At 38.3% G+C, this 21,869-nt stretch overlaps 20 pseudogenes; all 20 read right to left on the bottom strand.

Moving 5' to 3' along the window:
- Positions 1-14,614: 14,614 nt before the first annotated feature.
- Positions 14,615-14,733, bottom strand: LOC140571556 (5S ribosomal RNA; annotated as a pseudogene).
- A 488-nt stretch (positions 14,734-15,221) lies between these two features.
- Positions 15,222-15,340, bottom strand: LOC140570292 (5S ribosomal RNA; annotated as a pseudogene).
- A 183-nt stretch (positions 15,341-15,523) lies between these two features.
- LOC140567810 (5S ribosomal RNA) lies at positions 15,524-15,642 on the bottom strand (annotated as a pseudogene).
- Positions 15,643-15,826: 184 nt separating this feature from the next.
- On the bottom strand, positions 15,827-15,945 carry LOC140567808 (5S ribosomal RNA; annotated as a pseudogene).
- Positions 15,946-16,130: 185 nt separating this feature from the next.
- Positions 16,131-16,249, bottom strand: LOC140566685 (5S ribosomal RNA; annotated as a pseudogene).
- A 185-nt stretch (positions 16,250-16,434) lies between these two features.
- On the bottom strand, positions 16,435-16,553 carry LOC140573223 (5S ribosomal RNA; annotated as a pseudogene).
- Positions 16,554-16,737: 184 nt separating this feature from the next.
- LOC140571126 (5S ribosomal RNA) lies at positions 16,738-16,856 on the bottom strand (annotated as a pseudogene).
- Positions 16,857-17,042: 186 nt separating this feature from the next.
- LOC140567375 (5S ribosomal RNA) lies at positions 17,043-17,161 on the bottom strand (annotated as a pseudogene).
- A 185-nt stretch (positions 17,162-17,346) lies between these two features.
- On the bottom strand, positions 17,347-17,465 carry LOC140571742 (5S ribosomal RNA; annotated as a pseudogene).
- Positions 17,466-17,650: 185 nt separating this feature from the next.
- Positions 17,651-17,769, bottom strand: LOC140567146 (5S ribosomal RNA; annotated as a pseudogene).
- Positions 17,770-17,954: 185 nt separating this feature from the next.
- Positions 17,955-18,073, bottom strand: LOC140567195 (5S ribosomal RNA; annotated as a pseudogene).
- A 187-nt stretch (positions 18,074-18,260) lies between these two features.
- LOC140567960 (5S ribosomal RNA) lies at positions 18,261-18,379 on the bottom strand (annotated as a pseudogene).
- Positions 18,380-19,170: 791 nt separating this feature from the next.
- LOC140566014 (5S ribosomal RNA) lies at positions 19,171-19,289 on the bottom strand (annotated as a pseudogene).
- Positions 19,290-19,474: 185 nt separating this feature from the next.
- LOC140568550 (5S ribosomal RNA) lies at positions 19,475-19,593 on the bottom strand (annotated as a pseudogene).
- Positions 19,594-19,778: 185 nt separating this feature from the next.
- On the bottom strand, positions 19,779-19,897 carry LOC140568411 (5S ribosomal RNA; annotated as a pseudogene).
- A 185-nt stretch (positions 19,898-20,082) lies between these two features.
- LOC140567362 (5S ribosomal RNA) lies at positions 20,083-20,201 on the bottom strand (annotated as a pseudogene).
- A 183-nt stretch (positions 20,202-20,384) lies between these two features.
- LOC140571335 (5S ribosomal RNA) lies at positions 20,385-20,503 on the bottom strand (annotated as a pseudogene).
- Positions 20,504-20,688: 185 nt separating this feature from the next.
- LOC140572550 (5S ribosomal RNA) lies at positions 20,689-20,807 on the bottom strand (annotated as a pseudogene).
- Positions 20,808-20,992: 185 nt separating this feature from the next.
- On the bottom strand, positions 20,993-21,111 carry LOC140566692 (5S ribosomal RNA; annotated as a pseudogene).
- A 185-nt stretch (positions 21,112-21,296) lies between these two features.
- On the bottom strand, positions 21,297-21,415 carry LOC140570263 (5S ribosomal RNA; annotated as a pseudogene).
- Positions 21,416-21,869: the final 454 nt, after the last annotated feature.

The following is a 21,869-nucleotide window of genomic DNA, read 5'->3' as shown; positions in this document are numbered from 1 at the left end:
ACTGCTGGGCAAATCCACTATTCGGAATATGGTGTTCATGGTGTCCTGAAAACCTGTAAGACAAAAAATAAAGTCAAATCATGCACAGAAACTGAAACATTAACTACCTGTTACACAATAGCGGACAGAAAGAAAGCGAGCCACACACAGTTTCAGATGGATGGAACATCTTTGGCCGAATCCATTATTCAGAATGAGGTGGTTTACGGTGTCCTGAAAACGTGTAAGACAAAAAATAAAGTCAAAACATGTACAGAAACTGAAAGATCACCTACCTGTTACACACTAGCGGACAGGTGGAAAGCGAGCCACACACAGTTTCAGACGGATGGAACAACGTTTGCCGAATCCATTATTCAGAATATGGGGTTTATGTTGTCCTGAAAACCTGTAAGACAAAAAATGAAGTCAAAACATGTAAAGAAACTGAAACATTACCTACCTGTTAAACACTATGGGATAGATAGAAAGCGAGCCATACACAGTTTCAGATGGATGCAACACTTTTGGGCAAATAAACTATTCGGAATATGGTGTTCATGGTGTCCTGAAAACCTGTAAGACAAAAAATAAAGTCAAATCATCTATAGAAACTGAAAGATCGCCGACCTGGGGAAGGAGGTTTTAATTGGTTCCAGCAAACCTGTATGACAAAGAAACTCAATTCATGCATAGGAACTGAACAATCACCTACCTGTTACACTTTTGTGGACAATTAGATAGCGAGCCACACACAGTTGCAGACGGATAGTACCTTTTTGGCCGGATCCTCCATCAGGAAGGGAGGGAATAATGGTGTTTGGAGAATCAGTAATAAACAAAAAATGTATTAATTGAAAATTCATTCATGTTTACACATCGACATATAGCTCCAATAAGAGGTGTAGCAATATTAATAAATAGCAACCTCCCATTTATCCATAAAAACACTAGCAAAGATTCACAGGGACAGTATGTTATTTTTCAAATCTCTATCCTAAACCAAGACATTACTATTGCTAACATATACATTTCATAACCTTTTTAAAATATTGTCAGATTTTCACCATTCACAAATTCTTATTGCGAGGACTTTAATACCATTTTGAAAATAGTCAAGATAAAATGAATCAGTCCATAGCAAAATCTTACCACATCACCACAACATTACATATGTGACCTTGGCCTTGGAGATGTATGGAGACTACAGAACCCAACAGCCATAGAATTTACCTACTTCTCCTAGTTCCACCAGTCATACTCCCGCATTCTTTCCAGTAAAACTGTTATACCATAGCTTTCTAAAACAGCAATTCATCCCATAGTCATCTCAGACCATGCATGTATCAGCATGCACTTTCAGATTAAAACACACACACAGAACAAAACCTTGATGGCACCTCAACATATCACTACTCAAAGACTCAGACTTTGATATCTTTTTTAGGAGAGAATGGGCATCCTTTATGGAAATAAATGATCAGGAATCTCCTCAATACTTCTATGGGAAACAGTAAAAGCAGTACTTAGGGGGAAATTATATCTTAGTGCACAAAAATTAGAGAATAAGAAATGCAAAACAATAGTGCAAAAGAATCCAACAACCACATGGAACCAATGCAGAAAAAAACCCACAAAATGAACTCTTAAAATAATAAAGTACACCAGCATAAATGGGACACAATCATTAACGAGAAAGTTCTTACTCTCAACACTTTGAAGAATTGCTACAATAGCTACAATTTAGGAACCATCAGGAAATCTCACTCAAGATCCTAAATCAATAAACAATACTTTTAAAATGTACTATAACAATCTGTCCGCTAACACTAAAAATGTAAAATGAGAGGACATCAATGCCTTCTTAAATAACCTACTACTACCCAAATGAAATAACTGTCAGGCAGCAGACCTAGACATTCCATTAACCACTGAAGAAACAGAGTGGGGAGATAACTTGCCAGAAGTGTTTGTAGAACTCAGGAGGGTATCCATCTGGGTCTGGGGCTTTACTATTTGGCATTCTGTTAAGAGCTTTCTCTATCAGAATGGTAATTTAAATAAAACATACATCACATATTCCAACACAAATGAATACTGCATTAATATCAGTAATACTTAAACCAAATAAGGATCCTACTCAATGCTCAAGCTATCCCAGTATCATTCATCAACACAGATCTTATAATAGTAAAGCTCTATCAGTAAGATTAGAAACAGTTATGTCCTACTTCAGACTTCCAGATCAAACAGGATTTATTTGACAAAGTAAACTTCATTTTTACAGCACTACAAAAGTTTGGTTTTGGGCAATCCTTTATATACTGGTTTAAACTATTATACTCCTCACCTATGGCATTAGTGGTCACCAATAACTTGCACAAACTTCTCCCTACATCATGGAACCTGGCAATGATGCTCACTCTCACCATTATTATTTGCATTATTTATTGAACTATTAGCTGCTGCCATAAGACAGAATTACAAAACCATTGGTATCAAAACTCATAGCCCCACCCATAAGACAAGTCTATATGCAGATGATAAATTGCTTTATCTTCAAAATCCCACACAATCAATCAAAGAACGGCAGTCATCAACACCTACTCGCACATATCCGATTACTCTATAAACTGACATAAATCTATTATTTTACCAATATGTGGAACAAACTGCATTCCAAAACCTATTGCTTCCATCTACTACAAATCACATCACATACCTTGGAATAAACATCTCCTCTAGGATATCTGATCGATTTTAGCTCAATTACACCCCACTGTTAAAGTCACTAGACGATAACCTAAATCGATGGATGAACTTACCCATCTCAATTTTAGGATGCATTGCAATAATCAAAATGGCAGTTCTACCAAAGATTCACTCCCATTTCTCTATGATTCCAATTGAACCAAAGAAAAAGTGGTTTGACACACTGAACACATTAATAACTCAGTTCTACTGAAGAATCAAAAAAACAAAAATAAAACATAAAAAATAAACCAACTTTACAAAATAATAAAGCTCATAGTGGCCTAGATGCTCTGGACTTTAATGGAAACCAACTTCACTATTTAATTAAATGGGGACAACAAGATTACCATAATCAGTGGTTAGACATAGAACAAACACAAACTGAAATATGATTAACCACTCCTTAATAAGACATTAAAGCACAGCAATATCCTCAACTCTTTCAGCCTGGTGGAAAATCAACAAATTAACAAACTTTGACATGTCCCCAGCTCGCATACAACAATATGGAACAACCTAGACTTCACAAAAAACAAATCCCCTCTAATCTTCAAGAAATGGAAAGAAAATGTGGGTATTACCCATCTACACCATCTTTTCAATAATAACACATTCATGAGTTTTAATGAACCACCACCATTATAAAAAGTCTAAACAAAATCACTAATCAGAAAATACTCCTCTCAAAACTATACGTACTCCTCACCAGTATCAACACCACCATATCTATTACATGCAGTAAATGGGAAGAAGAACGTAGTATCAACTTAAGTAACTACCACTGAAAACAGATCTGCAAAAATATTTTCCTAATGAGTAAAAACACAAATACACAGTTAATCCAGTATAAGGTCTTACACAGAACACATACACTACACAACAACAGATGTTCCAAATGAGTTTAAATGAAACAGACATCTGTGCACAATTTACACTTCACACCACAGACAATTACTTTCATCCTGGCACCAGAAGTGTTCCAGCACAGGCTCACACATCCATCATGACATCCTGATCATTGGTGAAGGTGAATATGAGGAAGACGCTGTGAGGGACCATGATGTTAAGCTGAGAAAGCTGCTGGATCGCTGCAGAGAGTGCAACATTAAACTGAATGCTGAGAAATTTAAGCTACGCAAAAGTGCACAGACTTGCATCCGAATGGTTGAAAATAGACCTTGAGAATAGCCGAGCCATTGCAGACATGCCCAGCCCAACAGACGTCAAAGGTCTACAGAGGCTATCTCAGCAAATTCTGTGAACATTTAGCAGACGACTGTGAGGTTCTGAGGCAGCTGACACACAAGGATGCTGTGTGGGAATGGTCAGATGTGCAGGAAAGTGCATTCAAGAAATTTAAACACACAATTGCGACAACACCAGTCCTGAAATATTATGATCCGGTGGGAGACCTTACTCTCCAGTGTGACTCATCAGAGACTGGTCTGGGAGCAGCACTCCAGGCAGGCAGGCCAGCCAATAGCCTATGGCAGCAGAGCTCTCACACCCACTGTACGGGGTTATGCACAGATAGAAAAACAATGTTTGGCCATTCTGTTTGCCATGGAAAAAAAGCCCTTGTTTAATGCACCAAAGAGATTGCAACGAATGCTACTGAGGCTGCAGAAATATGATATCAGTGTCACATATGTGCCTGGACAACTGATGTATGTAGCAGACACACTAAGCAGAGCTTATCTACCAGAATGGGATATTGCAGGTTCAGTTGAGGCTGAAATTGTGACAATAAACATGATCCAATATCTGCCCATTTCAGAGGAAAGGCTGCGGAACATTCAGACTGAAACAGAAAAGCGCTGCAGTCCCTAAAACAGATCATTTTACAGGGATGGCCGAAAGACAGAGCACAAGTGGTGGAGGAGGTGAGACCTTTCTTTTCTATGCAGGATGAACTTAGTGTGCAACATGGTGTGCTATTCAGAAGGGAGCGATCAGTATTCCCAGTCAGTAGGAGTGGGCATTGAAAGCTGTCTGCGCAGGGCCAGAGAATGTGTTTGTTGGCCAGTTGTGCAGTTTGTTGTGGAGTGTGCAGGGCAACAGACAAAGCAGCAAAAAGAGACACTGCACCCACATTACATTCCGCTGAGGCCTTGGGCAAAGGTCAGAACGGATTTCTTTGCATTCAATGCCAGAAACTACCTGATCACAGTTGATTACTTCTCAAACTTCTTGGAGGTCGACCATCTTCCAGACACAAGTTTAGCCACTGTTGTCCACAAGCTGAAAGCTCACTTTGCACGCCACGACATTCCAGATGTTGTGGTTTCGAATAACGGTTCACAGTTTTCCTCACAGGAGTTCAGAAAGTTCGGCAAAGCCTGGGACTTTGAGCATGTTACCTCATCACCTACATATCCTCAGAGTAATGGTAAAGCAGAGTCTGCAGTAAAAACAGCAAAAAGACTCCTGGGAAGAGCAATACAAGCAAAATCAGACCCCTACCATGCCATTCTAAACCATAGAAATGCAACCTCACAGGGATTTAGTGCTAGCCCAGCACAGAGACTCATGAGCAGCAACTTCAGCCTGTTGTGATGAAAACTAATCAGTCTGTGAAACAAAATCCGTCCAGACAGACAAACTACTACAACAGACGTGCAAAAGATCTGTCAGATCTGAAAGGTGGAGACAGAGAGAGAGAGAGTGCAAACTGAGAACTCTAATCACATTCACTGGACACCCCGCACAGTGATGGAACAAGTGAACAACAGATCCTATGCACATGCATGGACTGACACTCAGGGAGAAGTCAAAACAGAACTGATCTCATTGAACAAACACAACACACACACCACCACACCGCCAACACACAGCTCACGCTGGACACAGCATGCAGACGGCTGTTAGATCTAGAAGTGGTAGGATAATCAAAAAAACAGCACACCTGAAGGATTGTGTATAGATATGTTTATTAGCCATCGGATGTGTTAAAGCATTGTTGGTCTACATGTGCCTTTTATATACGCAAGTAACTGCTTGGTTAAATGTGTTGCAGAGGAAAAAAAAAAAAAACAAGGAAGATGTAACAAGAGGAATAGTTAATTGTATAGTGGTGTTGTAGCACGGACCGGATTGAGTGTGACGCACTGTGTTGTATTGAGATGGAACTGAAGGCAAGCTGTTATTAAGAGTTCTGAGTTCCTACAAGTTGTTCCGAACTCCTTTATTTGGTATACTAGTCTGAAACGCAAGAGATAGCATAAAACAATGAGAACACCGTCTGGAGTAGTTGCCCTCGCCGCTGGAGCATGCAGAGCCATAGACAAAGTCGATAAAGGTCCAGGTGCTTCAGCGTTGACCAAATTCTCTTTCTGCAAATTTACTCCAAGAAAAAACATAAACATCAGCTCTCACCTTAGGCCTTCCACTTCCTTTTAGTTTTCCTTTTTTCTGGCCCAGAAAAGAAAGGGAATTGCACAATATGCAGAGGTGGGGTTGAAGAAAAATTGAAGAAAAATTGGATGACTTGTTTTCTGTAAATGCAGTGTCTTATTGGCTAATGTTGCTGAAAATGTATACACCACTAAAAACAACAGCCAGAATGACAATGGTATGATGTAAGCTAATTACAAATAATGCTAATGATAGTGGGTACGGTACACACACAGTACAGCATATGGAATGATGAAGCATCTGGTGCTAAGGTGGTGGTATGTGGGCCCCAAATGAAAATCTGCTTAGGGTCCTATAAAGTCTTGGGCTGGCCCTGGTCATGCTGATGCTCTTAGGGCCTCTCCATTGCCACCATGTTTCTTGAAAGTAAACACAGAGGTTAGTTAGTTAGTAAAGCAAAGTAATGTAAAGTAAGACACATAGCAGACAGCACAAGCATTAAAACTATGATAAACAAGCCAAAGCTAATATTAAAGGACATAAAAGAAATGACTAGGAGAATAAACTAGGAGAATGACTAGGAGAATAAACTATGAAACATCCACTAGCATAAGTAGACTGAGATGTAGAGATGCTAAAACCTAGATGTTGGTTCATTTTAGAATAACAGGCATCATCCTCAATGATACAAAAACAGTAGCCTATGTTTTGAAATTAGGATGGTCAGATGACGTGGGACGATTGCTATGCCAATCTTTTATTTCAGTTTTGTTCTCATCATATGAATGGCAAATAGTGTTTATGTTAGTTTCCTGGAATATTAATGGTTGTGGGAATCCTGAGAAAAAGAAAAAAGTATGTTTATATCTTTGTTTTTATATTTATTCAAGCTGATATAGCAGTCATTCAAGAAATACATTTCCAGGATGATAAAACAAACATTTATAAAAGAGACTGAGATGGATATGTTTACTATAGTTCTATTTCTATTGGAGTTCTTATTTTGGCCCATTAGAGGTTAAACTTTTTTTTTTGCTGAAGGAGTATAAGGATAGTAATGGCAGAGTTATTTATATAGAAGCCGATATTATTATTATGGGGGGGGGGGGGGTAAATAACACTGTCCTTGGGCATTTCCCAATATATTAACACCATGAAAGAGATGGACCCTCTTTGTTTGGAGCATAGATATGACAAATACTTTTGGCAGGAGACTTCAATTAGGAATTAGATGGGATATTAGATAAAAGTAAATATTCAGGTATCTCAACACCGAAGGACAGAGCTGCCATTCACATGCTGATGGAGGACAAAGGCCTGATTGAGGTCAATCCTAGAAACCGGGACCACATTTTACTCCCACTGCCATAAATCCTACTCATTAAAGGACTTTATTTTGATCTCACAGAGACTAACCAATACCATCATTGATAGCACCATCAACGCTATTTCTCTGTCGGACCATGCACCTGTTGAACTATGTGTGAATATACATTCAGACAGGCTTAGAAGAGGTAGATGTAGAATGAACACATCTTTACTACAGGATGAGTTATTTTCTAAAGAACCTGCAGAGGACCCATCCTCGTTTTAATTTGGGTAGCACAGACAGCGTAGCAATGGTTTGGAAGGCATCTAAAGCATACATTAGGAGTAAAATGATTGCACAGACTTCGACAAGGGACAAATAGCTCTGGAAGCAGAACTAAATAGCATGGAAAAAGAGTTGGTCAGACATTACTCTGAAAGCTTATTTAAAAACACGTGTAAATGTAAGTTTCAAATTCATTACATACTACGTTCAGACTTAAAACATGGTTTTGAGTCAGGAGAAAAAAAAAACTGGCAGACTTTTGGCAGACAGGTAAAAGAACAATGCTTTGTCCACATCATTCCAGCAATAAGAGCAGGAGGTTCTCTTATAACATTTTCTAAGGGTATCAATGATGTCTTTAATGAATTCTATGAGAACCTGTATAGATCATAAGGTGCTTTACTGGAGCTATTAGCCCAATATTTTTTCTCAAACATAAATCTTCCAAATTTATCTTCTGATCAAGCATCTCTTCTTGATGCACCAATAACCCAAGAAGAGGTTAAAACTGCCATTTTAGCCATGAAAACAGGGAAATCACCAGGATTTCCGGTGGAGTACTATAAAGAATATATAGATATAATTACTCCAGTACTGACAAATGTGTTTCAGAAGGCTTTTCAAAGAGGCTCACTTCCACCATCTCTTAATGAAACACTCATCACTCTGATACCAAAGAAAGATAAGTAACCCAGAAACCCAGTAAACCCAGTCAGGTAAACCCAGTCACCATGCACTCTCAAGAGGTCTGGGCAAAGGTTAAATAAATTGCACAGGATTTCCCACTACAAACAACATCATGCATTACTCTGGCTCAACCCAGAGGTGAAGATTGGGAAGCAGAAATTGTTTTGGAAAAGGTGGCTAGACAAGGGTATACATACTGTGAATGATCTCTATAAACAGGTGGCATTCATGTCATTTACTGAACTTGTTCAACAGTACGAGCTGCGAGAAAAAGGTGATTTCTGGAAATATTTACAAATTACACATTGTATAATTAGAAAGCCTTGGTCAGTAAGACCAGCCAACCCAATTGTTAACGATCTAGATTACCCTGTTAATCATAAAGCATCAATATAAAAACTAAATGTATTTATTTTGTAGTGTATGTGATCATTTAAGAATAATCTGAAAGAGACAGTAAGCGTAAAATTAATAGGGATACATAGAGTCAGATCATAGCACAAAATGGAAAATATATTAGTGTATTAGTAAGTTAAAGGGAAATTTATACAATATAAAATGTTTCACTGGTATTATTGGACACCTTGTAGGCTCTTCAAAATAAGACTAACAAATACTAGTTTATGTTGGAAGTGTAAAAAAAGAAATTGGAACCTTTTGGCATCTTATATGCGAATGCCACATGGTTAAACCATTTTGGCATAGTGTGTTGGAATGTTGGAGACATGAGTAGCCTCAAACTCTAACAAAGGGCGCATATTCAGTTTTGATGGTGGGGATAACCTCACCATCTTCAGCCGTTATATTAAGACACTGGAAATGTCCTACACATGTCCTATTCTCCAAGAGTGGAAAATCCTAATGAGTGAGACCACATCATATGAGGCTATGTTAGCTAGAATTAGGAGCCAAGCAAAACAAAAAAACTAACAAAAAACACAGACCAGGCTGCAGATAGACAGGCTAAGTCTGTGAGCTGCTTTGAGTTGTCAGGTTTTAGCGTATTAAACCCAAACATAGAACATCTAAACCAGCTTGTTTTAATAATTTAATTAATGTTAAATTCTCACATTCAAACAATAACAGCACTACCTCAGATCTAAAGCTTGGTCTACTTAATATGAGATCATTACCCTAGAAAGCAGTCATTGTAAATGAAAGTAAGTGATCATAATTTAGATGAATATTTAGCACTAGATGTAGCCACGCCGCAGGTTATAATTATGTACATATCCCTAGATTATCAGGTAGAGGAAGTTCACAGAGAGAATCACAGGAACAGTTCTGCAAGACTCGCTATTATTTACATTATACATGTTACCACTGAGCACAGTTATAAGCAGACATGATGTTAATTTGCATTGTTATACAGATGACACACAGCTCTATATATCAGCCAAACCTGATGATAAATCTAGATTAAAGGAAACTGAGGTCTGCGTAAAGGATATAAAACTCTGAATATCACAGAACTTCCTTCTTCTTAACAGTAACAAAACAGATGTTCTCCTTTTAGGTCCAAAAGACACTAGAAATAAATGATTTCTATTTAGACTTAATGTTAGACTTGGCTGATTTTTCCATTATTCCTGGTCCAGCGGCTAAAAATCATTTGATTGAATAAAGTAAATCATCACTTACCTAACTGGTGTGACTGGATAGGGCCAGAAAGTCCTGGCCTAGCACCTTCTCGATATTCCCTGAGAGCACGACAGATCCCAGACAGCAGAGGTGAAGTCTTTTCTTTTTCTGTGGTAGAGGACCGGACGTCAAACCGGCAGCCATCAGTGGAGTGCGAAGAGTCAGCTGACGCTCCCATGCTCTCCACAGCCACCATCTTCCTTGAGAGTAAACACAGAGGTTAGTTAGTTAGTAAAGAAAAGTAGTGTAAAGTAACACAAATAGCAGACAGCACAATGATTAAAACTGGCTAAGATAAAGATAAGATAGTCCTTTATTAGTCCCGCAGTGGGGAAATTCACAAGCCAAAGCTAGTATTAATGAACATAAAGAAATGACTAGGAGTATCAAGCAACATGAGAGCTAGCAAAAAGCAGGTAAGCAAGTGAAGACCTATCAGTCAGGATAAACAGACAGACAGAAAGGGCATTGTGGATGGACGGATGGAGAAGAGTGTTAGAGGGAGAGACAGGAAAGCAACCCATAGAAACTTATATTCCATACCAAATTTCACCACTTTCACCGGTGGTACTATTTCCACATATTTCTCAGACTAGGAGAAGCTGCATTTGCAAACACTAGTAAATGAAACTTCAGCAAAATGGTTCTGGCTGTCTTACTAATAAGCTAAAAAACACGGTCGCTTCTTTGTATAGTAAAGCAAATTTTAACTTGAGCTTGGAAAGCTCAGTCAAGTTAGTTTGATATTGGATCCTAAAATCTCAAACATTACTTTAAAAAAAAAGAAGATGGAAAACAGAGAAACTACAATCATTATATTTCCTCAACATTCCAGACTTTCCATTTTGACAAGGATATTTAATCAGAATAGCCAGAGTGTGCAGAAACCAAAAACTCTCACAGAGATAAAGAGCTGCTGGTGTTACTTATAAGTACAATCAAACCTACTGAACAACAGAGATGAAGCGCATTTGTATAAGGAATAAATCACTACTGTGACACTGTCATACAATATATGCCATATTTTAACCATTTTTGTCATATTTTAACGTAATACTGTTCCAGTGAAACATCCATATAGCATATACATCTAAAATCAGCTGTAGTGTACAGATACATCTGAAATATACTACTACCCTTACAATAGCCTGATTACAATTTGCAAAAAAGTACTTAAGAGAGCCGGCAGAATTCTGGAGAAAGGTCTTGTGGACAGATTAAGAGACTAAGATTAACTTCTATCAAAGTGACGGAAAGACAAAAATGGTGGACTGCTCACTAGTGCTTGAAGGGGGGTAAAAGTTTGTCTGCACTCACCCTCTTATTAACGGTACTTACTTGGAGTCCATAGAAACAATCCAAAACATAGGAGTTGGAGCGCTCTCACAAAGTGGTTTGGATTTCTGACATCCTTCTTTCTGAAGTTTATAATCCTGGCTGTTTCCTTGTGAAAGGAAAGTCTGAACAATGAAAGTCCTTGGTTTGAGTTGCTGAGAGTAAATTCGGGAGTGATACCTTTGTCCTACTGTCCTCTGTGTGTAAAGTTTACCCCAGTGTCCATGCAAGGACTGCAAAAAGAAAAACAAACAAACAAAAAACAAGAAAAATTAAAAGCTTTCTGCAAAAGCCAAACAGCACAAAAGCTCACAAATAAAACTTACACAAAGCTTGGCTGAATATATAAAGAATTAAACAATATCAAACTTACCATGAGTATTAGAACCTATAGTTCCACCAGTAAGGGCCTCCATTACAGTGAGGCCTGAAGTCAGCCACAGCTAAACCACCTTGCTGCTGCAAGTTTCCCTCCTTTTGACTTGTTGGTCTACTTTCAATATACTGCCACATAGTGGATGGAGTAGGAATTACCATGAAAAAAACATGTCAACACTGGAGTCAGCTATGGCTTCAAGTAGGCCTAAGTTATTGGATTTTTTATGCAAATATAGAAAATAGACAATAAGCAAGTGGCTTAAAGGTCAAACCACAACAGGCCCAATGAGACCTAAAGAACCAGCACAATAGGCCCAATGATACCTTAGGAACATCACAACAGGCCCAATGAGACTTAAAAACCTTTTAGAATAAAAGTCCTGAGTTCAGCCAACACTGATAAATACACTAATTACAAATTAATACACATAACTTATCATCAAAATGACTGCATTTTCAGCTAAAAAACACTATTCTGTTAATGGTCATATCTCATATGAAGACATATTAGAATAACCTAGTATGTTTTGAAAACAACAAAATCTGGCATGTGTGACATGTCTTCTATAAATATTTTGTCATTGTAAGGCAAATGCTGTGCCAAGGTCCTACAATATATATATATATATATATATATATATATATATATACACATTTATATCCATGTGTTAAGTTGTTATATTTTATTTAACAAAGTTAGTGAGGTAATGTTTACATTAATCCTAATGCCCTTAAAGCCGCGGGGGCACTGTAGCATAGCTGCTGCTTTTTCATTTCTTCACAGAAATTAATTCTAGCATTTTTAAACAACCTCTGCCCTGAAACCTTTTCTTGGTGCTGGTTGTTTAGTCTGACCCACCGTGTTGTACGTGCCCTAAAAATGTTCATTAAATGTTTTGGCAGAATTGTTAGAGTTGTGGGGTAATATCTTTTCATTAGGGGCCAAAATCCCTGGCAGCACCCATGTGTGTTCAGAGAACCTTGTAACCGAGGGCTGGAGAAATGTCAGTTGCTTCCTCCAAATCGCTCTGAACATCGGCTGCATTTCTGGGCTGTATACAAAGGGTCCTTAACTTTGGAAAAACCTTCTAGGATGTAACGGCCGTGAAATGCAGCCTACCTCGACTGCAGCATAGACTTTGTAACGCAGCTAAAGACGCCAATATGAGTGTATTTACACATACGTGCACCAATCACCCAAAACTAGAGCTGAAACGGTATGAAAATGTAATTTCCAGATTATAGTAACATTAAATTTTGATATAGTTATCAATATTATCATGTGCTGTTACAATGTGCTGAACAGTTAAAAAATACTGAATTACATACTAAAATCATTTCAGTAACACTGCAAGGGAATAGCAAATGTAAAATGTACAAGTTTGTGCCAGCAGTTCTCGACAAAACTGCATGCTGCACTCGATGGATTTCAGGCTTTTATAACTGTAATTGCGGCAGTAGTGGCGTGGTGGCGCTGTAACATAATCAGTACAGTGCACCGGGGAAGATGCCTCCAAAATTCAGCGTGCTGTGAGCCGCAGATAGAAGTCTTACCACACAGTGTGTCTCACCTGTGGAGCTGCGTCTCTGTAAGCAGCTCAAAACTCAAAGCTAACTGACAGTTAACCTGCATCAGAGTTGAGAAAAAGTTGCAGAAACACTCCTAAAGCTTCATCTCTGAAACTGATACTGCAGCACGCTCAGTGTTAACTCTCCTGAGGCCCAGTCTCAAATTACTCCCTCTTCACTATGTAGTGCACTTTGTGGGTCATGAAATAGGAGCAATTCCACCAAACAGTGCATGATAATCATTTCTATTCAGCAGTAGGTTCGACAATTCCCTAATTAAGCTCGCAGAATCATCAGAGACCCTTTTCACTCCAGCCATAAACTTCCATCCGGGAGGAGATAAAGGACTAATCCTTGCCAGAACTGCTACCAGAAATCCACAACGCTGCTAATCTGCAAGCTGTCCTTCCAGCTTCCAGCAGTTCTCCTCAGTGCACAAGAACATCCAGGGCTTCAAGGGCCCATCTCTACCTCTAGATCTCCAGTCAGTCTGAAGACCCTAACCTGTGCGCTATCCACACCAAAAGAATCACCCTTATGCCTAAACACATCCAGCTTGTCGACGGAACGTGCACAAACCAGGGCACCCAAAATACCCAACAGCCCTGTTAAGCGCCACCTACCCAGTGTTGCCAACTTACCAACTTTGTCGCTATATTTAGCAACTTTTTAGACCCCGCTAGCAACAAATCTAGCGACTATTTCTGGTGTTATTGGAGTAACTTCAGTTACTGTCCTCAGCAGCGGGTGCTGCCGTGAGCCCCGTCCCACAACCCACTGTGCTATGTCTCACAGTCAGAGCAGACCCACACCGCTCCATGGCCACAATGCAAAATTACCTAACCCTGCCCCCTATTTAAAGAGCGGGATGTAAATATAAATGCAGTCTTCAGAAAGACACGAAAATAAATCAATGCATTTAACTTACACAGTCTCCGTCACTCAATCACCTCAAAATTAAAAAAAAAAAAAAGAAAAACACTGTGGTTAAACGTACAGTAGCAGTTTCACCCCACATCACAGTCTTTTGATTCAATTTGATATTCTAACATTTAACAACACAGTATAACATTGATTTATGTAATGTGGGTCTAGAAGAAGCAATAAAGTCATGAAGTTATTTTGGAAAGTAGAAGCCTTTTTTAAAGGGAAAAAAATCTTTCATTGCTCATTTATTCAGAGCTAATTTGTCGCTCTAACACATTTAGGGTGTTTGTACTTACTTTTATCTCTACCACAACGCTATACCTTTACTCTACAGGTTCAAACACAAGATGTAAATAACATGGAAATGTAAGCTTTAATTGTTTGCAGGATTGGAAAAGCTTACAACACCTGGTATTCCCAGACAGTCTCCCATTCAAGTACTAACCAGGCCCAACCCTAGGTAGCTTCTGAGATCAGACGAGATCAGGCGTTCTAAGGGTGGAATGGCCGTAAGCAGAAGAATCTTGCAAACTAGAGGATTCAAATTTCATAGCTAAGACCATATTTGTTCAAAACCAAGAAAAATCATTCCATTTCAACACATCAACATTTACAACACAAAAGAGTTTCAACTACAAATTTGTGCAAAAGATGTAAATAACATGGAAATGTAAGCTTTAATTGTTTGCAGGACTGGAAAAGCTTACAACACCTGGTATTCCAAGTCAGTCGCCCATTCAAGTACTAACCAGGCCCAACCCTAGGTAGCTTCTGAGATCAGACAAGATCAGGCGTTCTAAGGGTGGAACACCCATCAACAGAAGAGCATTGCAAACTAGAGGATTCAAATTTCATAGCTAACACCACATTTGTTTAAAACCAAGAAAAAGCATTCCATTTCAACACATCAACATTTACAACACAAAAGAGTTTCAACTACAAATTTGTGCAAAAGATGTAAAAAAATGGAAATGTAAGCTTTAATTGTTTGCAGGATTGGAAAAGCTTACAACACCTGGTATTCCCAGACAGTCTCCCATTCAAGTACTAACCAGGCCCAACCCTAGGCAGCTTCTGAGATCAGACGAGATCAGGTGTTCTAAGGGTGGAATGGCCGTAAGCAGAAGATAGTTGCAAACTAGAGGATTCAAATTTCATAGCTAAGAGCATATTTGTTCAAAACCAAGAAAAATCATTCCATTTCAACACATCAACATTTACAACACAAAAGAGTTTCAAATACAAATTTGTGCAAAAGATATAAAAAACGGAAATGTAAGCTTTAATTGTTTGCAGGATTGGAAAAGCTTACAACACCTGGTATTCCCAGACACTCTCCCATTCAAGTACTAACCAGGCCCAACCCTAGGTAGCTTCTAAGGTCAGACAAGATCAGGCGTTCTAAGGGTGGAATGGCCGTAAGCAGAAGAACCTTGCAAACTAGAGGATTCAAATTTCATAGATGAGACCATATTTGTTCAAAATCAAGAAAAAGCATTCCATTTCAACACAACAACATTTACAACACAAAAGAGTTTCAAATACAAATTTGTGCAAAAGATGAAAAAAAACGGAAATGTAAGCTTTAATTGTTTGCAGGATTGGAAAAGCTTACAACACCTGGTATTCCCAGACACTCTCCCATTCAAGTACTAACCAGGCCCAACCCTAGGTAGCTTCTAAGGTCAGACAAGATCAGGCGTTCTAAGGGTGGAATGGCCGTAAGCGGAAGAACCTTGCAAACTAGAGGATTCAAATTTCATAGATGAGACCATATTTGTTCAAAATCAAGAAAAAGCATTCCATTTCAACACAACAACATTTACAACACAAAAGAGTTTCAAATACAAATTTGTGCAAAAGATGTAAATAACATGGAAATGTAAGCTTTAATTGTTTGCAGGATTGGAAAAGCTTACAACACCTGGTATTCCTAGACAGTCTCCCATTCAAGTACTAACCAGGCCCAACCCTAGGTAGCTTCTGAGATCAGACGAGATCCGGCATTCTAAGGGTGGAATGGCCATAAGCAGAAAAATCTTGCAAACTAGAGGATTCAAATTTCATAGCTAAGAGCATATTTGTTCAAAACCAAGAAAAATCATTCCATTTCAACACATCAACATTTACAACACAAAAGAGTTTCAACTACAAATTTGTGAAAAAGATGTAAATAACATGGAAATGTAAGCTTTAATTGTTTCAAGGATTGGAAAAGCTTACAACACCTGGTATTCCCAGACAGTCTCCCATATAAGTACTAACCAGGCCCATCCCTCGGTAGCTTCTGAGATCAGACGAGATCAGGCGTTCTAAAGGTGGAATGGCCACAAGCAAAAGAACCTTGCAAACTAGAGGATTCAAATTTCATTGATAAGACCATATTTGTTCAATATCAAGAAAAAGCATTCCATTTCAACACATCAACATTTAAAACACAAAAGAGATTCAAATACAAATTTGTGCAAAAGATGAAAAAAAACGGAAATGTAAGCTTTAATTGTTTGCAGGATTGGAAAAGCTTACAACACCTGGTATTCCCAGACAGTCTCCCATTCAAGTACAAACCAGGCCCAACCCTAGGTAGCTGCTGAGATCAGACGAGATCAGGCGTTCTAAGGGTGGAATGGCCGTAAGCAGAAGAACCTTGCAAACTAGAGGATTCAAATTTCAGAGCTAAGACCATATTTGTTCAAAACCAAGAAAAAGCATTCCATTTCAACACATCAACATTTACAACACAAAAGAGTTTCAAATAAAAATTTGTGCAAAAGATGAAAAGAAAAAAGGAAATGTAAGCTTTAATTGTTTGCAGGATTGGAAAAGCTTACAACACCTGGTATTCCCAGACAGTCTCCCATTCAAGTACTAACCAGGCCCAACCCTAGGAAGCTTCTGAGATCAGACGAGATCATGCGTTCGAAGGGTGGAATGGCCGTAAACAGAAGAACCTTGCAAACTAGAGGATTCAAATTTCATAGCTAAGAGCATATTTGTTCAAAACTAAGAAAAATCATTCCATTTCAACACATCAACATTTACAACACAAAAGAGTTTCAACTACAAATTTGTGCAAAAGATGTAAATAACATGGAAATGTAAGCTTTAATTGTTTGCAGGATTGGAAAAGCTTACAACACCTGGTATTCTCAGACAGTCTCCAATTCAAGTACTAACTAGGCCCAACCCTATGTAGCTTCTGAGATCAGACGAGATCAGGCGTTCTAAGGGTGGAATGGCCGTAAGCAGAAGAACCTTGCAAACTAGCGGAATCAAATTTCATAGATAAGACCATATTTGTTCAAAACCAAGAAAAAGCAAACCATTTCAACACATCAACATTTATAACACAAAAGAGTTTCAACTACAAATTTGTGCAAAAGATGTAAATAACATGGAAATGTAAGCTTTAATTGTTTGCAGGATTGGAAAAGCTTACAACACCTGGTATTCTCAGACAGTCTCCCATTCAATTACTAACCAGGCCCAACCCTAGGTAGCTTCTGAGATCAGACGAGATCATGCGTTCGAAGGGTGGAATGGCCGTAAGCAGAAGAACCTTGCAAACTAGAGGATTCAAATTTCATAGATAAGACCATATTTGTTCAAAATCAAGAAAAAGCATTCCATTTCAACACATCAACATTTACAACACAAAAGAGTTTCAACTACAAATTTGTGCAAAAGATGTAAACAACATGGAAATGTAAGCTTTAATTGTTTGCAGGATTGGAAAAGCTTACAACACCTGGTATTCCCAGACAGTCTCCCATTCAATTTCTAACCAGGCCCAACCCTAGGTAGCTTCTGAGATCAGACGAGATCAGGCGTTCTAAGGGTGGAATGGCCGTAAGCAGATGAACCTTGCAAACTAGAGGATTCAAATTTCATAGCTAAGACCATATTTGTTCAAAATCAAGAAAAAGCATTCCATTTCAACACATCAACATTTACAACACAAAAGAGTTTCAAATACAAATTTGTGCAAAAGATGAAAAAAAAAAACCTAAATGTAAGCTTTAATTGTTTGCAGGATTGGAAAAGCTTACAACACCTGGTATTCCCAGACAGTCTCCCATTCAAGTACTAATCAGGCCCAACTCTAGGTAGCTTCTGAGATCAGACGAGATCACGCGTTCGAAGGGTTGAATGGCCGTAAGCAGAAGAACCTTGCAAACTAGAGGATTCAAATTTCATAGCTAAGAGCATATTTGTTTAAAACCAAGAAAAAGCATTTTATTTCAACACATCAACATTTACAACACAAAAGAGTTTCAAATACAAATTTGTGCAAAAGATGTAAATAACATGGAAATGTAAGCTTTAATTGTTTGCAGGATTGGAAAAGCTTACAACACCTGGTATTCCTAGACAGTCTGCCATTCAAGTACTAACTAGGCCCAACCCTAGGTAGCTTCTGAGATTAGACGAGATCATGCGTTCGAAGGGTGGAATGGCCGTAAGCAGAAGAACCTTGCAAACTAGAGGATTCAAATTTCATAGATAAGACCATATTTGTTTAAAATCAAGAAAAAGCATTCCATTTCAACACATCAACATTTACAACACAAAAGAGTTTCAAATACAAATTTGTGCAAAAGATGAAAAAAAAAAGGAAATGTAAGCTTTCATTGTTTGCAGGACTGGAAAAGCTTACAACACCTGGTATTCCCAGACAGTCTCCCATTCAAGTACTAACCAGGCCCAACCCAAGGTAGCTTCTGAGATCAGACTAGTTTAGGCGTTCTAAGGGTGGAATGTCCGTAAGCAAAAGAACCTTACAAACTAGAGGATTCAAATTTCATAGGTAAGACCATATTTGTTCAAAACCAAGAAAAAGCATTCCATTTCAACACATCAACATTTACAACACAAAAGAGTTTCAAATACAAATTTGTGCAAAAGATGAAAAAAATGGAAATGTAATCTTTAATTGTTTGCAGGATTGAAAAAGCTTACAACACCTGGTATTCCCAGACAGTCTCCCATTCAAGTACTAACCAGGACCAACCCTAGGTAGCTTCTGAGATCAGACGAGATCAGGCGTTCTAAGGGTGGAAAGGCTATAAGCAGAATAACCTTGCAAACTAGAGGATTCAAATTTCATAGCTAAGACCATATTTGTTCAAAACCAAGAAAAAGCATTCCATTTCAACACATCAAAATTTACAACACAAAAGAGTTTCAACTACAAATTTGTGCAAAAGATGTAAATAACATGGAAATGTAAGCTTTAATTGTTTGCAGGATTGGAAAAGCTTACAACACCTGGTATTCCCATTCAGTCTCCCATTCAAGTACTAACCAGGCCCAACCCTAGGTAGCTTCTGAGATCAGACGAGATCAGGCGTTTTAAGGGTGGAATGGCCGTAAGCAGATGAACATTGCAAACTAGAGGATTCAAATTTCATAGCTAAGACCATATTTGTTCAAAACCAAGAAAAAGCATTCCATTTCAACACATCAAAATTTACAACACAAAAGAGTTTCAACTACAAATTTGTGCAAAAGATGTAAATAACATGGAAATGTAAGCTTTAATTGTTTGCAGGATTGGAAAAGCTTACAACACCTGGTATTCCCAGACAGTCTCCCATTCAAGTACTAACCAGGCCCAACCCTAGGTAGCTTCTGAGATCAGACGAGATCAGGCGTTTTAAGGGTGGAATGGCCATAAGCAGAAGAACCTTGCAAACTAGAGGATTAAAATTTCATAGATAAGACCATATTTGTTCAAAACCAAGAAAAAGCATTCCATTTCAACACATCAAAATTTACAACACAAAAGAGTTTCAACTACAAATTTGTGCAAAAGATGTAAATAACATGGAAATGTAAGCTTTAATTGTTTGCAGGACTGGAAAAGCTTACAACACCTGGTATTCCCAGACAGTCTCCCATTCAAGTACTAACCAGGCCCAACCCGAGGTAGCTTCTGAGATCAGACTAGATCAGGCGTTCTAAGGGTGGAATGGCCGTGAGCAAAATAACCTTCCAAACTAGAGGATTCAAATTTCATAGCTAAGACCATATTTGTTCAAAACCAAGAAAAAGCATTCCATTTCAACACATCAACATTTACAACACAAAAGAGTTTCAAATACAAATTTGTGCAAAAGATGAAAAAAATGGAAATGTAAGCTTTAATTGTTTGCATGATTGAAAAAGCTTACAAAACCTGGTATTCCCAGACAGTCTCCCATTCAAGTACTAACCAGGCCCAACCCTGGGTAGCTTCTGAGATCAGACGAGATCAGGCGTTCTAAGGGTGGAATGGCCATAAGCAGAAGAACCTTGCAAACTAGAGGATTCAAATTTCATAGCTAAGACCATATTTGTTCAAAACCAAGAAAAAGCATTCCATTTCAACACATCAAAATTTACAACACAAAAGAGTTTCAACTACAAATTTGTGTAAAAGATATAAATAACATGGAAATGTAAGCTTTAATTGTTTGCAGGATTGGAAAAGCTTACAACACCTGGTATTCCCAGACAGTCTCCCATTCAAGTACTAACCAGGCCCAACCCTAGGTAGCTTCTGAGATCAGACGAGATCAGGCGTTTTAAGGGTGGAACGGCCGTAAGCAGATGAACATTGCAAACTAGAGGATTCAAATTTCATAGCTAAGACCATATTTGTTCAAAACCAAGAAAAAGCATTCCATTTCAACACATCAACATTTACAATGCAAAAGTGTTTCAAATACAAATTTGTGCAAAAGATGTAAATAAGATGGAAATGTAAGCTTTAATTGTTTGCAGGACTGAAGAAGATTACAACACGTGGTATTCCCAGAAAGTCTCCCATTCAAGTACTAACCAGGCCCAACCCTAGGTAGCTTCTGAGATCAGACGAAATCAGGCGTTCTAAGGGTGGAATGGCCGTAAGCAGAAGAACCTTGCAAACTAGAGGATTCAAATTTCATAGCTAAGACCATATTTGTTCAAAACCAAGAAAAAGCATTCCACTTTAACACATCAACATTTACAACACAAAAGAGTTTCAAATACAAATTTGTGCAAAAGATGTAAATAACATGGAAATGTAAGCTTTAATTGTTTGCAGGACTGGAAAAGCTTACAACACCTGGTATTCCCAGACAGTCTCCCGTTCAAGTACTAACCAGGCCCAACCCTAGGTAGCTTCTGAGATCAGACGAGATCAGGCGTTCTAAGGGTGGAATGGCCGTAAGCAGAAGAACCTTGCAAACTAGAGGATTCAAATTTCATAGCTAAGACCATATTTGTTCAAAATCAAGAAAAATCATTCCATTTCAACACATCAACATTTACAACACAAAAGAGTTTCAAATACAAATTTGTGCAAAAGATGAAAAAAATGGAAATGTAAGCTTTAATTGTTTGCAGGATTGAAAAAGCTTACAAAACCTGGTATTCCCAGAAAGTCTCCCATTCAAGCACTAACCAGGCCCAACACTAGGTAGCTTCCGAAATCAGACGAGATCAGGCGTTCTATGGGTGGAATGGCCATAAGCAAAAGAACCTTGCAAACTAGAGGATTCAAATTTCATAGCTAAGACCATATTTGTTCAAAACCAAGACAAAGCATTCCATTTCAACACATCAACATTTACAACACAAAAGAGTTTCAACTACAAATTTGTGTAAAAGATGTAAATAACATGGA

This window comes from Salminus brasiliensis, chromosome 11, assembly GCF_030463535.1.
Source record: "Salminus brasiliensis chromosome 11, fSalBra1.hap2, whole genome shotgun sequence".
NCBI classification, from domain to species: domain Eukaryota; kingdom Metazoa; phylum Chordata; class Actinopteri; order Characiformes; family Bryconidae; genus Salminus; species Salminus brasiliensis.
The sequence above is the reverse complement of the archived record's forward strand: the minus strand, read 5'-3'. Positions and strand labels throughout refer to the sequence as shown.